This window comes from Andrographis paniculata, unplaced genomic scaffold (assembly GCF_009805555.1).
Source record: "Andrographis paniculata isolate CXL003 unplaced genomic scaffold, ASM980555v1 Contig54END, whole genome shotgun sequence".
NCBI classification, from domain to species: domain Eukaryota; kingdom Viridiplantae; phylum Streptophyta; class Magnoliopsida; order Lamiales; family Acanthaceae; genus Andrographis; species Andrographis paniculata.
The window spans coordinates 2,340,828-2,358,751 of NW_026137589.1; the positions used below are offsets into that span (position 1 = coordinate 2,340,828).

Below are 17,924 nucleotides of genomic sequence, written 5' to 3' on the forward strand. Positions count from 1 at the left end.
GAACAAATCCAAAGGGTTGAGTTTAATATTTTTACTCAAAATAATTTTTAGTATAATTTAATATATATTCACAGGTTAAAATATAATTGTTCATTAAATAATGTAATTGATTTGTCCATTAAAATGCAAATTTATGTTAAATCTAATTAATTTGTTGTTTAAAAGTATAAATTTTTCGTTTAATCATGTAATTATTTTGTCGATCAAAAGTATAAAATTTTCATTTAATAATATACTTAATTTGTCAATGAAAGTATACATTTGTTGCTTAATAATGTAATTAATTTATCGATCAAAAGTTTAAATTTTCATTTAATAATACAGTTTATTTGTCGGTGAAAGCGTAAGTTTCTCATTTTAATTTTCATGATGTGGTAAATTTATCAATTTATGTATAAATTTTTTCGGAGAATAATATAATTCATTCGGTTAAAGTCTATAATTAACTTGTTTTATTTGTTGAACTAATAATATATTACCTTTAACAATATTGTAAAAAATTAAATAAAATAAAATTAATACTACGTATATTATGTTTATTTTAAGTAAAAACAATTACTTATTATTAAATTTAATATATTATGTAAAATACAAAATAAATATTGAATGTAATAAAAATAATAATAAGTTGAAGAACCTATAAATAAATTGAGAATATCTAAAGACATTCCTAATATATATGTATATATAGTGCATATCTTATTTAAATAATTTACTACTTTTGCCTAAATTTATTATCCGTTAATAGGAAAATAAATCATAATTTTACCAAATGCATGGATTTATTCTAGTCAAATTATCTCACTTACTAAAAAAAAAAAAAAAAAACAATAACAATATATTTTGGTAAGTTATTATAAAATAACAATATATTTTAGTAAGTTATTTTTACAAGTTATTATTATCTCACTTGCTAAATAAAAATAACAATATATTTTGGTAAGTTATTATGAAATTATTAATTATTAACTTAATAATAAATCTAATTATTGATTTACTATCTTTATTATTTTTGGGTAAGTGGTTGTTGGTGTTTTTAATACTCTCTTCGTCCACGGTAAAATTTAAACTTATTTTTAGTGCAGAGTTTAAAAAATAATAGTATTTTACTAATATTGGGAAGTTTAAAATAATGTAAAGACAATTTTGCCATTTTTGTATAAAAGTAATAATGTGATAGTAAAATAGGGGGTATTTGTGAGTAAAGATGACTTATTTAATGAAACCTGAATATGGGGTATTTGTGAGTAAAGATGACTTATTTAATGAAATCTAAACAATTCAAAATAAAAATATATGTACTTCTTTTTGGACGGAAAGAGTACTTGTTATTTGGTAACTTATTAACTAAATAATACTCCCTCCGTCCCGGCATAAAATGATCTCTTTGGTTAGGGATATGGTTATTCTGTCAATGTATATTAGTAATTATTAATAATAAGTAGTAGTATTATTTTATTTTTTTATATGAATATTATTGTTGATATTTTGAAAATATGGATTAATATATATTATTAAAAAATTAGAATATATATATATAAATATTTTTAGTATTATATTTCAATAAAGTATATATAAAATATGGATATAGATAGTAAAATTTTATATAAAACAGATTAAAAAATATAGAAAGTTATAATTGTATATAAAAGTATTTGTTTATTGAAAAAAGATAAAAATAAAAGGATTTTGAGTGTGTTCTACTTGTAAGAGATAAAAATTAAATTAAACTAATTTATATTTATTAAATATATTTAAGATGAATAAAATTATTATAGAAAAAGAAATAAGTCATCTGTTATGAACCCACAAAAAAAATAAAAAAGTAGTCATTTGTGGTGTAACAGAAGTATAAATATATTTGAGTTGTGATTTCTTAAAAATTAATAGCCTGATATTATATTTTCTAAAAAAGATATATATGATTTTATGAAAAAAAAAAAGATAGAAAATTTGTTAAAAAAATCATTTTGTTCTTCCAATATATATATATATATATTTTATTGCGATTCACTAAATATAATAATAAAAATACAAAATATTTTATATAAACATAAAAAAGTCGAATAATGAATATAAAATAATACTCCTTCCGTCTCACATATAATGTCACATATTCCGTTTTTGTTCATCCAATGTATTATGTCACTTTTCTTTTTTGGAAAAATAATTTACATTTTAATCATATTTTAAATTATGTAATTTATATTTTTTAATTTTTATTAGACAAATTAGTTATTTTAATGTTCGGACTTGATTTTGTAATATTCTGTTGGACTTTATAAATTTTGGGTGTATTCAACTCAAATTTTTAAAGTCTTCTACAACTTGGAGATAGTCAATCCAATTTGCAGATATTAAATCTAAATTTTTAAAAGTGTTTTAAAATTGTACCGTATAAAATTTTTTTATAAATTTTAAAAATCTGTGGATTTTATTGAATTTTAATGAAATATTATGAAAAAAAAAAAAACATTTACAGTATTCATAATAAGAAGAGATTACCATGGATTATTATTATTATTGTTATTATATATTATTATAATGTTTCAATGAAATAATTTAAAATTCACAAATTAAAATATACTAGTGAAAATGATAATAATTTTAAAAATTAATAATTATTAGCAATTTTTTTGAAAAAATATATTTTTAGTTGAAATTTTAAATTAATTATTATTTTTTATTGCATATCCATTTTATCAAATTGTCATTTCACATTAATTTTTTAAAATAATAATACATATACACATATAACAAAATTATGTTAAAATTCTAACCAATTAAAATAAATTAATATTTGGTTGATTTTGATTAGATTCTATTTTATTTGGGTATATATTATTTATTTATAATTTGCATGAGAAAAATAATAAAATTGATATAATTAGTAGGAAAAAGAACAAAAAGGTACGAAGCCAATTGTTACAAAATTAAGACAAATATAAAGGAAAGAAAGAATTGGAGGTGCCACTTATGTCACTTGCTGAGGAGAACACCCTGCAGAACAGTCCCAGGGAGAAACCGTGCAAGGGCAAGAAGAAGAAAGATTCTTCAAAGAAAATTTCGAGTTCTACCCTTACCAATATCATTATCAAGCGATGTTTCTCTTTGCTTCATTTGTTCTTCCTCCTATGATTAGCGAGTAGTTTACTTTTCTAGTCTAGAAGTGAAAAACAATTTGGTATGGATACGAGAGATTAGATTTGTTTTGATTTATGATATTTATTTGATTCCTAAATATTTATGTGGTTTCTGATTTTTTTGAGTTATAATCTCTTATTTGGTTGGATATTGTGGCCAGGTATTTCAATTGGATTAAGGATTAATTGCTAAACTAAATTTGCGTCCGTAATTGCATTTTAATTTGGTTCAAGTAGCAACTAGTGGCAGACAACGTTACGAAATCATAGAAACAATTTCGCATAGGTAATTGTTAAATTAAATTACACTATTCTAGTTCGCAAGACGGTTAGACTAGTAAATTCTTTGTGGCTTCACTATGGTTCTAATCTAACTAGGGAAGTAGTTGACAGACGTATCTAGACTATCGAGAAATTAAGGAAGAGTTGGTTATTGGGCGCATATCGGTAACTATAACTAATTTATTTAGAAACTAATAAAATTAAATATTTATCGACGATCAAATCCACTACCCAAGTTGTCAATTTCATTTCTAGACTGAAAACTTATTTTTATGGAATTTATCTTTTAGTAGTAGAGTTTTTAGTTTGTTATTTTATTTTAATTTTCTACTTCCAAAATCCCCCCTTTTATTATATTTATAAATTAAACAATCGAATATAAAACCATTTTAATTTCCTAAGGAGATGACCATACTTAATCTATACTACATTATTTTTATTGCAGAAGTAGGTTTATTTTATTTAAATTTTGCAGCGTGTGATAAACGTCTGTCTAATTTTGGCGCCGTTGCCGGGGAATTTTAATTTGTTCAATTTATCTTTGGTTGTTTTATATTATTTTTAAAACTCTGACTTTTTCTGGTTTATGTCGAGATCTGATCGCACAGGAAACTTGATTTTCGACCCCGAGATTGAGAAGACTACGCGTCGATTAAGAAAAGAAACTAGGGAGCGTCGCCAAAAAGATTTAGCTTTAGGATCATCTAGCAATTTGAGTTATGACGAGTTAGAGCTAGAAGAAGAGATGGATCAAAGAATACTAAGGGAGCTGACAGCTCATAACTTGACTCAGCAACATCTCTGTATAACATACCCGACAGTAGACGGTAACAGTGCTTTTGAATTAAAATCAGGACTAATACACTTGTTGTCTTCTTTTCATGGGTTCGCGCAGTCAATCAAATATTTCATCTAATCCGTGATCAAAATTTAATGTAATACAGGGGAAAGGATCGTCTCTACGGGGATTGTGTGATTCACTCTTTCGTATTCTAATCCAGTAAATAAAGGGGGATTTTTCTTTTATTATCTAATGAAAATAAAATAATAAAGCAATTAAATTAAAGGGGAATTGACTATCAAGGGGATGCCTGGCTCAAGGGATGATGCAATTATGACACTTGTGTTTTATCATTAATTTAATAAAGTTAATTCTTATTTAAGTATCAATAAATTGGTTATAGTTATCAACAAGCTCTGACAACCAATTTTTCCTTAGAGTGTAGGTAATTAAGGTACGACCGTTAACTACCCCTAATTAAGCAAATAAACCTAGGTGCGCCTATAAGAATATTGCCTAACCGCATTCCAATCTAGAAAAACCCAATTCAAAACAATTACTACCTAAGAGGAGCAATTAGATTTGATTGTCTAACCCCCGGGAAGGAACTATTCAACCCGATTGTCACCTATTCAAGTGCGAATACAATTATGGATATCCTACCTGAATTGACTTTAGATTATCAGACTAATTGAAATATCGGTACCAAAATATTCAATTAATCTAACAATCACAAACGCTATTATCAGAATTAGACAAATATTGATAATAAAAAAGAACTTTTATAAAGAAAATTAAGAATCTCCAAAACAAAAAAACCAAAACATTATCACCCCTCAAACCAGAAAAGTGTCTACTCTATAATCAAATAACAAATAACAAAAGAGAAGGATAAAGTCATAGTGGGAGGGGGAAGTCTTCTCTGTCGATTTGCTCCTGCGCGGTCTATGAATCTGTCAGTCTTCTGCTCCTGTGCGTTTTTGCCCTAGTCGTCCTCCTCTTTTGAAACGTGTGATCCCTCATTTTATTTAATGTTTGCCCTATTATTTTGTAGATGGGCTTTTGGGCCTTTAATTAATTTTATTTTCTTTTTCTGCCAATTATGCCAAATTTAATATTTGCCCTCTGCACATAGCAAATAAACAATTCGCATATAAATTAGGTAGAATCCAATCAAAATCATCCAAATATCGCATATGATATGAATATAAAACGCATGCGATTTCTAACTATCAATAAGCATCTTCAAGAATTTGATGTCGTCTGCACAAGTATGAAGCCACAAGGAGTAACAGAAGATCAAATCAAGCTTCATGCTTTTCCCTTATCACTGAAAGACGCTGCAAAAGATTGGCTATTCAATCTACCTGCTGAAAACGTCACTACATGGACTGACATGAAGATAAAGTTTCTCGAAAAGTACTTTCCCGCTTCACGAGCTGCGATCATGAAGAAAGAGATATGTGGAATGACACAACATACATGAGAGTATTTATTTGAATATTGGGACCGCTTTAATGTTTTACTTATTCGATGTCTTCATCATCAAATCCCCGTGCAATTACTAATTTAATATTTCTATGAAGGTTTGACTTCCATCGACAGGAGAATCATAGACACAACAAGTGGAGGGGCCTTCTTGAACAAAACTCCTAGAGAGGAGTGGGACTTACTGAACAATATGGCGATGAACTCATAACAGTTCGGACCAAGAGAAGCAGTAGCAGTTAAAGAAGCAAGTGAGGTGAGTTCTATTCAACAACAATTGACTGAACTGACTTCATTTGTTCGACAATTTGTTGCAAGGAAGACACAAGTTAAGGCTTGTGGAATCTGCACAAGTTCGGAACATCCTATGGATATTTGTCCTACTTTGAGTCAAGAAGTATATGTCAGTGCTGCAGGATTCATCCTAAGAGCATACAACCACTACTCGAATACCTACAATCCAGGATAGAAAGATCAACTGAACTTAAAGTATGGGAATCAACAAGCAAACTTTGGAGATCCTTCGAGAGGATTCCCAGGACCTAACCACCCTCCACAACCCCCTCAAACGGTTCCGAGTAATTCCTTAGAGGATATGATGAAAACTATGGCGTCTAACATGTTGCAATTTTAACAGGAAACTCGGAATAGCATAAGGAACTTGGAAGAACAAGCAATTCAAATAGCGAATGAAATGTGCGAGATGAAGTCAAGAGAAAAAGGCATATTGCCCTCACAACCTAACACCAATCCGAGGAATGTGAGCTGAATTGTTATACAAAATGGAAAAGATTCGGAAGTATCAAAGATGAGAGTTCCAAAAGACAAGAATGAGAAAGATATTGAGCAAGAAATAGAGCAAGCCGCCACTGAAACATCGAACAAGGTAACTTTCAATACACCTACTAATACTAAAACTAATGTTGCACCGTTTCCTTACAGGTTGGTGAAACCAAAAAAGGATGATAGAAATAAGGAGATGATAGAGACGTTTCGAAAGGTGGAATTGAACATACCCTTACTGGATGCAATCAAGCAAGTGCCGAAGTATGCAAAATTTCTTAAGGATCTTTGTGCGAACAAAAAGAGACTCCGTGGAGACGAATGCATTATTGCCTGCGAGAGCGTATTTGCCGTTTTACAGCATAATCTTCCTCCTAAATGTGGAGATCTAGGTATGTTCTCGGTTCCTTGTAAGATAGGTAAGTTGGAGATTAAATGAGCAATGTTAGATTTAGGAACTGCAATTAATGCGATGCCTAAGTCTATTTATAAGTCTTTGAACATTGAGCCTTTAAAAGAAACTGAAATTATTATACAATTAGCCGATAGGACAAATGCTTACCCTGAAGGAATGATTGAAGATGTCCTAGTGCAAGTTAACGAGTTAATTTTTCCGATTTATTTTTATGTGCTTGATATGCATGATGATAATTCTTCAAATCATGCACCGATTTTACTAGGTAGACCATTTATGTGCACCGCACAAACTAAAATTGATGTGAAACAAGGTATACTTTCTATGGAATTTGATGGTGAAAAAATGCAATTTAATATTTATGATTCTATAAAATACCTTGAAAAATCTAATGCGTTGTGCAGTGTGAATGTTATTAACAAAAGTATGCATGGAGTCTTGAGATTGCATGAGAAATCTATCATGGACATAAATCGAAGCCGCATCCAAATCAGTTGGAGCCTGTTCACTTAAATGATAACGTGAATCTTGCAAATAATTTTTTTGTGAGTAATCATTGTTTTAAACATGGAAGTAAAAGATAAAAATTGAAGTGGGTAAGACGGTCTGAAGCAGTACTACCTAATGGCTAACATGGTAACTGCGTCTAGCAAAAGACGCTAAAGAGAAGCACTTATTGGGAGGCAACCCAAGTTTTCTAGCTTTATTTCTTTTATTTTCTTTAATTTTTGTTTTATTTTATTTTTTATTTTTAAACTTCACCTATTTAATTTGGATTCTTTATTTTTTGTAGGGAACTTCTCTGAGAATTTTGAAAAAAAAAAACCCGCCGTCTTTCTTCTTCTTCCTCCCTGAGCTATCAATTTTGGTGTTGGCTAAAGAGACGCACAATTAACTTGAAGAAGTTTGGAATCCAAAGCAAAAATATGCAGTCGCACCAATCCTACGGAGTCCAGGGAAGTTCCTCTCTTATTTTACTTTTTTTTACATTGAGGACAATGTTTGGTTTAGGTGTGAGGAGAGAGTATGCAAAATTTTTGGGCACATTTTTCATTTTGTGCTACTTTTGATACTTGATTTGCTGTCCTTTCGCATGTTTTTAAGATTTGTCTGAAGTGAGTCAAAGGTGGTTTGTGTGATAGGTTAGTCTGACATGATTGATGACATTGGATTTTAAATATGTTGAGCCAGGTTGACATTTGAACCCTGTGAAAATTCGAGTATATATTCCAAAAAGTTTACATTAGAAAATAAACTACATATTATCAAGCTTTTGAAAACTCTTTCTTGTGTGATTTGTAGTGTTCAATTAGATGACCAAGAACTTTGATTATGCATGTTGAACTTGCAACTATCAAGTCTTGCATTTTGAAAATGATAAGGGCATTAGGTAACCCATTAAGCATTTCCTTAACACTCAGCACAATATATTTCCCCTAGCTAGCCCCTTTGAGACTTTTTAGCCTAATTTTCTTCTATATTAAACCGTCTTTTAGCCGCATACCCTTCTTTTGATATTAAGCCTTCTCCAATTTGAACCTTATATTAGAAAGAACTACCTTAAGTTCACGTTATGATGCACTTTATTTATCCGGAACCAGTTAGAAACGAAGTTTGAGTATAAATAAATAATGCATTAAGAAGTGTTTGCTTCAATGAGACCAGGTAATGAAAGACGTATATATATTTATATATCTTAAAAAAACAAAAACGAAAAGAGGCCAAAAAGAAAAAACAAAAACAAAAAAAAGGCCCCCCCAAAAAAAAAATCTTGATGAAGTATTATTGATATAATTATGTTATTAAAGTTTGGGTAGTGAATAAAGTAAGGGTTTAATTGTTTATGCCGAACTGTTTTTCACATGCTAGCATCGTGTACTTATTGTGTTCTTTCCTAACATATTTTAGCCTTCGCATATCCTTTTTCTACACCTAACCATCAGCCCCGTTACAACCTTTATAAAAAAGTCCCTTTGATTCTTAATGTTAGATTCGAGTATCTTAAGCAAGAGAGATTTGATCTTCATTCAAGTCTATGGGATAATCTTTTTTCGCACTACTTGAGCGTTAGCTGATTATATCACTTATTTCTTTCAGAGAGCCTGTGCACATACACTTTATCCTGTGAGGTTGACTTGACTTGATACGTTGAATTTTCGATTGATTTGGTTGAGTTAGATTTTCTTGTCATATTGAGTCGCCTGTGATTTCTTTGGCTTGTTTCGAATTTATGCTTAAGGGCAAACATGATCTAGGTGTGGGGAGATTTGATAGCCATAAATCTCATGCGTTAAATATTTATATTATTTGCGATATTTGGTTGATTTTGATTAGATTCTACCTGATTTGGATATATATTATTTATTTATGATTTACAGGAGAAAAATAATAAAATTGATAGAATTAGTGGAAAAAGAAAACAAAAAGGTCCAAAGCCCAATTGTTACAAAATTATGGCAAATATAAAGGAAAAGAAAGAAGGGGAGGCGCCACTTATGCCACTTGCCGAGGAGAACACCGTGCAGAACAGTCCCAGAGAGAAACCGTGCAAGAAGGAGAAAGATTATTTCAAGAAGATTTCGAGTTCTACCCCTACCAAACATAATTTTTAGGCGATGTTTCTCTTTGCTTCCTTTGTTCTTCCGCCTATGATTAGCGGCGAGTAGTTTACTTTTCTAGTCTATGAGTGAAAAACAACTTGGTATGGATTTGGGAGATTAGAATTGTTTTGATTTATGATATTTCTTTGTTCCTAACTATTTATGTGGTTTATGATTTATTTGAGTTATAAATATCATAAAAAATAAATAGATTTGTCCCATAGATAAGCAAATAATAAAATTAAATATTATTCACACAAGGGTTTTGGATTATATTTGTGAATAAAAATATGAATAAAAAATAATTTAGAGGGTAAAATAGAAATTTGATGGGTAAGAATGTGTAATAATTACAAATAGGGAGTTATATTAAATAAATGGGGAGTTAAGTAGAAAATTTATATGGATAGAGACTGGCAAGGAAAATAATTTTGAAGTTGGAGATTTTAAAAGAATTAACCCTTAATGATTGACCTGAATAATATATATTATATTTATGTGCATATTTATATTTTTTAATAATATTAATGGGGAATTGTTTTATTGAGAATGCTGGGTGGACAGACTTATATATATTTTAAATCCACATAAATCTACAAAGTTTTTATAATTCAATACTATGTGAACGCATCAGCAAATAATTGAGGAGAAAATTCAGCAGATTTAGGCAGCAAATGCTGTAGCAGCAGGAGAAAATGCAGCAACAAATGCTAGAGCAGCAGCAAATGCTGGAGGAGAAAATTCGACAAATTCAGGAGAAAATGCTGGAGCAGCTGGAGGAGAGATTTAGAAGATTCAAGAGAAAATGCAACAACAAATGCTGGAGTAGGAGAAAATGTTGGAGCAGCTAGAGAAAAAATCGGCAGACTCAGGAGAAAATGCAGCAGCAAATTCTGGACCAGCAGTAGAAAATACAGCTGGAGAAAATGCTGGAGCATTTCGAGGAGAAAATTCAGAAAATTCAGGAGAAGATGCAACATCAAATACTATAGCAGCGGCAAATGTTGGAGGAGAAAATTAAACAGATTTTGAAGAAAATGCAACAGGAAATCCTGGAGGAGCAGCAGAATATGCAGCTGGAGAAAATGCTGGAGCAGCTGGAGGAGAAAATTCAACATATTTAGGAGAAAATGCAGCAACAAATGTTGTAGCAGCAGAAGATCCTATGTGTATAACTCATCCAAGAGTTTTAGGAAGTTCATCCAAAAATGCATTTAAGGAATTGAATGTAGAGGTATCCATGGACGGCGATATCATTTGCACGATTAATAAATGTTATTCGCGAAGTACAAATTAGGATCTTATTAAGTGGGAGAACTTGAAATATAACCAAGAAATGTGCAGTTTAGCTCTTCATTGTTACCTCATTAACGACCTTTGAAGTCATTTACTTCATGACAGTGGGGTGATCATAAATGTCGTCAGAAGATGCAAATATAACATAAAAAATAAAAATAGAAATACCATTATATTTTTAAATTTTAATTGAAGTATAATATATAAATAATTATATGTTATTTACTACTATGATTATTGTTGTTGTTGTTTATAAAATAGTCATTTTAATTTTAAAAGTATTATTCCAGGCGAGGTCAGAGTCGTGAATGAGTGAGTTATTCAGTAAAATCTGTCACCTACTCACTAAATCGTTACCCCACAATTTCTTTAATTTTGATAATTTAAAAGTACTTTTAACTTTATTAGTTCTAACTATATGTTTTCTAAAATGGTATATTTACAAATATTTATCCAAAAAGAATAATCAAACTATTTGTACTGACTTCTATGTCTTACTTTTAACTTATATATATATATAAACGACAATCTAAACTGACCAGAGCTCTCATTTGTTGGTCTTTTAGATTGAAGCATGTTCTTGTCTTTAGGGTGAGAGAAAAATAGTATGAGTGAAGACACTTCATTCATTTTTTATGTAATCATTATTTCAATCCTTCTTTTTATTCATAGAATCGTTGTTGTTTTTTTTTTTTTTTTTTATCATTTCAGTGTGAAATAATGAGTGTGGTTTAATTTGCAGAGTTAAAGTTGGAGTTATCCTTCATTTCATTAAAAATTCATCATTAAAAAGTAAATATTACAAAAAAATACCATTTCTTAAGCTATTAATATTACTTGTTAAGAAGGATCCGAGGTGTGAATTTAAAATCAATTAGTATTAAAATAGAGTAGTCTTCGCCCTTCTATCCAAGAGGAAGTTCCACAACTTTTCATTATGGGACAACAATCTTCGGTACTCCCTCATTGAGATGATATCATATCTAAATTCTAAATAGGATCAATACCCAATGCGAGTGTTCATAACTCTAAAGGGATCTGAGGTTCCAATTTAAAACTAATTCGTATTAAGTGAAATAGTTGTTCACTCTCATGTTTAAGAGGAAATTCCCATAATTTTCCAATGTAGAACAACAATCTTCAACATTACTGTTCATGTTTGAGTTGTGCTCTAGTGTTTCGGGGATGCTTTTTCTATTGGAACTATTCGCTGGAGAAAGTGAAGCAAGACGCCACTTGAGTTGTAAGTGGAAGAGTTCGTCGTATGGATGCCGCATTCGTCGTATGGATGCCGCAGGAGGAGCTGCTATCCTTAGGGGCTGTTTGGTTCATGACTTTTTTGGTGGGATTGGAATTTCACAGTAGGATTTACACGTGATGAGATTTATTATATTTAGGATTTTGAATTCCATATTATGTTTGGTTGGTAAAATGTTGTGGGATTTATATTTCGTGGATTAGGATTTTTTATATTCTAAATGACATAATTGTCCTCTTATGAATTTTATTTATTTTGACAAATTAAACATCTAATTCATTGTTAATATAAATTGAAAATATATTAATAATTTTATAGGATGACAATAGATTCGCGTAAAATCGAGACCCGACCGAGCCCGACCTATTTATTTGAAGTTAATCCAATTATTTGAGTATTAGGCCTGGATCCAGGTCATTATTAGGGTAATATAATAATAATAATAATATATCAATCATACATATGAAAAAATAATTTCGAATAATATAATTATATTAAAAATACTTTTTGAGTTTAACGTATTTATTATTTTATTATAATATTTTCTAATAAAATAAATAAATTTTAATATACATTGGATATGGTACATGTGTAACTTTAAATTAAAATTTAAGAATAGTAAAAAAATGGATTTTTTGGAACCATCAAGTCTTACCGGGTATAGTCTCGGTCGGATCTAGTATAATCGGATCCAATTTGAATCTCGGATTTAACAATATATATTTGGGATGAATAGCAGTTCCTACTGAACCCGACTTATGATCGTCCATATAATTTTATAATTCAAATAAAACTTATAATAAATAATAATTTAAACAATGAATTTATTGATTTATTTAAAAAATATTATACAATAAAAAATAATATAAATTTAATTAAATATATAATTCAAATAATAATTAATTTTAAAATTATTTAGTTTTTTTATATAAATATAATACTATTATTTTTTTATAATATGATATAAATGTAAAAATTAAAATTTCAAGAATGAGATTTAAAATTAACAGGGTATCCCCGTTACAAAAAAATTCCTTATTATTTTAGACCCCTTTTTCAAATCCCATCGTTTTAAATTCCACATTTTTTTTTTAAACCAAACATGGATTTCATGGGATTTTAAACAACCCATTAAAGTATTTTTTTTGAAGAAATTAGTGTTAATTTTGGTGATAGTATGTTACTTACAGTACATGTAAAATTTTGATAACATGATGCTATATATTTTGAATAAATAAGGATATAAATTGAAATTTGACATGTGTCAAGAAAATATATTCTTTGATATGTTTTTAGTTTTTAATTTTAGTGTTTTCCTAAATTTACTTGTATCATTGTGAATTGTACGGTCTACTACGTTCTTGGTGACTTTGTGTGTACTAAAAAATAGGTTAAATTACACAAAATTCACATGTGATTTTATGAAATTGTACCAAATTTCTCGTACTTCTAAAACTGCGTTAAACTCCCTCGTGGTTTCATAAACTTCGCGTCTAAACCCCTCAACGGTCCTTATTTAACGGTATTTGACCTAAATGCGCTCAAACTGCGAATAAATATTAGAATCTCAATTTCTAAACCCCTAAAATTATAAATATATTTATTTTTTTTTTATATATTTAGTCTAAAAAAATAGTAAAAATAAACTCTTAAAATCTGAGAAAAATAACTATTTTTAAGTATATTTACTTTTTTTTTTTTTTTTTTTTGACTAATCTACCTTGCTAACCCATTTTTGATAGCCCTAGACAATACTCTTTATATAAAAAATAAGTTTATTATTTTTTATTAATAACTTCCTCTAAATAAAGATATATTATTCTAATTAATAAGTTGCCAAATAACAAATATTTCTTCTGTCCAACAAATATGAGCCATTTGGTCATGGACACACTATTTTAGTAGTCTATATTACTAAGTTATTAATAATAAGTTATATTATTATTTTATTATTTTTATATATCTAGTGTTGTTGATATTTTAAATATTTTTGGTAATGTATCTCAATAAAATGTACGCAATATATATGATTTTGTACATAATAAAATTTAATACAATACACATAAATAAAAAAATATATTTATTTATTTATAATTAATTTACAACTAATTTTATAAAAGTGAGAAGTTTTAAATAAAAATAAAAATATTTGTTTATTGAGAATAGATAAAAATAAAAGAATTTTGAGTGGGTTGTAAGAAGTTTAGAAATTTAATTTAATTGATTTATTTTTGTTAAGTATATTTAAGATTAATAAATTTACTAAAAATACAGAGGGAGTATTAAATACACAAACAACGACTTACCCAATAATAATAAAGATAGTAAATCAATAATTAAATTTATAATTATCTTACCAATTATTAATTTTTTAATAACTTGCCAAAATATATTATTATTTTTATTTAGTAAGTGAGATAATTTGACAGCAATAAATCTATGAATTTGGTAAAATTATGATTTATTTTCCTATTAAAGGATAATAAATTTAGACAAAAGTAGAAAATTATTTAAATAAGATATTCAGTATATATATATATATACATATATATTAGGAATGTCTTTGGATATTCCAAATTTATTTACTGATTACTCAACCTCAGCAAACAGGTCATTCCTTCCGCATCAATTTTAAGTGATACGTCACTCATTCGGATGGTGGGTGGGTCGTCATCAACATATAAGCCACACAACTTTTCTGATAAGTAAATATACTTATCATAATTTCAACCTACCCTCTGAGATTGTGTTTTTGGCATCTTTAAACACGCCTCGTTCTTCCCACTCAGCCACCACGAATTTGCATCAAATTACCCTTTGAATCAAGGACGACTCCCGCAGGCAGTCGATCCAGAGGAAGACGACACCACCCCCCACCCCCCATCCCAAGCGTAAGGTAGGGTAGGATTTTGGGTCTTCGATCGTGGCTCTCCAAAGACTTGATCGAAAACCCTAATTTTTTTCCTTTTTTGAATAGATTTTTCTGCACTAGTGTATGATGGTCTAATACTGCTTGTTTTGCTGTTTGGATGGTTTGTAGAGAGATAAATGGCTGGACTGGATTTAACAAAACTACCAAAGACTTTGTAGAGAAAAGAATCTGCCAATGACTACTCACATGTACCCTCGATTCCCTTTTCTTTCGTCTGATTGAATTGTTTTCGAAATGTTATTGATGGAGTTTACAAAACTTTGTGCCTTCCATTAACAGGCTCGAAGATCTGATTTTGCAAGGGAAGCGGGACGAGGCAGAAGGATATCTCTCGGGCAGGAGGTTAGATTTATAGTTATCTATGCTTTTCGGTGTCTTCAACCTATAAAAGTTCCCGATCTAATCTCTCCAAGGTGTCCGCAGGTAATTGCACACTATCGAAGGAAATCCAAACAATACAGATGTCCCCGTTGTGCTCTGCCATGAACCATTTACTCGCTGTCTCGATCCAAAAATTCCCATCGGCGTAGTCATCATCGTTGAAGACTCCCCAAGTGCTTCTCATAGGATCGTAGACTGCCACTTGTTCTGTCTGGATCAAGCAATAGAAACAACCGATGCACACCACAATAAAGCATCCAACGATTCCGGACATAGCAGACTATACCTCTTCGGCATCTTGGCAAGCTAAGGCTTTGTGGCTGGCGGCTCAAAGAAAGATCGACGAATTGGTATGGCTGGTGGCTATATTTCGGGAGATGCAAAAGCAGCGGTACCTTGCCCAAATTTATGGAAGTGGCTGCAGCAGCTCGCCATTTCCTGCAGACACCAAAAGCCTGACTAATGTCTCTTAAGCTCGACATACTGAAGATGTACACTAGGGTGTGGTTGTTTGGGACTTTGAATTTTGAGTTGGGATTTGAATAGTAAAGTTTTTAAATTGGAATAGTTGTATAATGTAATATAAATATGTGTTGATATTTTCAATGTAGAATTTATTTTTTTAAGTATATTACAGAAAATAAAAAATAGGTGTTTGATTTGATGTTTTTTTGGAGAACAATTTGGTGAATAGTAAAAGTCCGGAAAAATCTTATAAAGGAACACACCTTCGAATGTCTGTTGGAAGATCAAACTCCTGCTCCTGGACCTGCTGTATTGATGAACTGCCAACAAAAGATGGCGCGAGGAAGTAGATCGATACAACAATATGAAATTTATCAAAAGATGGTATAAATTCTGTGACAATAGGAATATTTCAAGTTCTCTAGATTAATATGATCGTATTTTGTACTTTTCGAATAACTTTTATTAATCATGCAGATGGCATCGCCATGTGCGGATACTTCAACATATTTTCTAGATTCATTAGATGCAGTTTCTAACGAACTTTCCAAAACTCTCGATACATTGAGTATTCTGCCTTAATGGTAAAGCAGCCCAAGTAGCTTGTAGATCAAGAAGTAGATGCAAAAGTAACTGAACTAAACGAGTTAAATGGCGACCCGGGGAACCACCCAAAAGACGGATTCTATGCTTATGCAAAAATGAAGCTTCCTTTTCAAATTGATTTGGTTGTTAGGATTTCTATTGCAAATTAAAGACGACAAACAACGTGTATTCAATTTTTATTTATTTATTTTAAATAATTAGATTAGTCAATACTAAGATGAGTACATGATCATTTCTTGAAAATCCTTTGTAGCATTTCTTGTGCTCTTGTAGCTTAAGCCTCATTTTTTCATGGTATTAGTGTTATTTTGATTGATGATAAAAACACTACAAAATTCACCATACAAGCTGCAGCAGCTGAAGCTGTTACTGAAGTCACTGCACGTTTTGTGGCTCAGCTTATAAAAACTCAATTACCTGTCTTAAAGGTCTTACATTGAATAATTACGATCAACAACGCTTAACTTTATTTTATGTGCCTCTTAATGGCATGACTACTTTAGGTTTTATAACCGAGAAAAGTTGAGGACCTCTTAGAGTATGAAGCGCGGGGTTTAGGCAGATGCCCTCACTTGTGCACGGATCATTAATTCCATCATTTCTAAATTGCAGATAGCCTTCATAATTGTCTTCATTGCCAAGAACTTGCAAGACATACTAAGGGAGAAGTATGGACAGTCGAATGGCACACTCATATTTCAATTGAAGCAAATTAAACTATAAAAAATTTAAAGCAAAGAGGTGACTCGATTGCGACGTTTACAACCAAACTTGAGGTGCTTTGGCAAGAGTTGACTGTTGATCCACCTCTTGATTCAACATGTGGTATGATATTGCTCATCCATGCAAAAATTGATTTGGAATTGTCAAAATATTAAACTAAAACCAAACCTTTTGAAACTTTATAATATTTGGGCAATAATATTTGGACCCGTAAGTTGTGGTACCTTAAAGGAATTCCTATGACTATGAGAGTGGTGGAATGGAGTTCGAATTTCAAACCGAATGTTGAATCTCCTCGTGTTCCTGTTTGGATTCAATTATCTCTATTCTCCATAGTCGGAACCCCGCTGAGAGCAGATGTTCTAATGTCTGCCCGTTCACGGGTGTCAATGGCAAGAGTTTGTGTTGAAGTTGACATTTTGGTGCCATTGATCGATAAAGTTTTCCTGCTCATGGATGAGGAGGAGTTTGAGCAATAAATTAGCTATGAAAATGTTCCGATGTATCACTTTGTATGTTAAAGCTATTTAGCAATTTTTTCTATTTTATTACTCTCCCAGTCCTATATATTTTGTTGGTAACTAATTAATCTAATTAATTTTTTTTTAAAAAAAATATAGATTAAAAATTTTAAATGTGATAAAAAATGTGTAATATTTTTGTATATCTCAGCTGCTTCTTGAACTAACACAAAGTTCTTTTCTAGATAGCTTGTTAAACAAAACCAATGTTTGCACTTCGTTTCAATTGAGTAGCCTTATTTTTCTCCAT

The 17,924-nt window shown here is 30.2% G+C and overlaps 1 non-coding gene across 1 annotated transcript; it reads right to left on the reverse strand.

The window, feature by feature from the left end:
* Positions 1–5,650: 5,650 nt before the first annotated feature.
* LOC127256030 (small nucleolar RNA R71) lies at positions 5,651–5,757 on the reverse strand. Its single transcript, XR_007839756.1, has one exon. It is a non-coding gene; the product is annotated as a small nucleolar RNA R71 (small nucleolar RNA).
* Between the last annotated feature and the right edge of the window lie 12,167 nt (positions 5,758–17,924).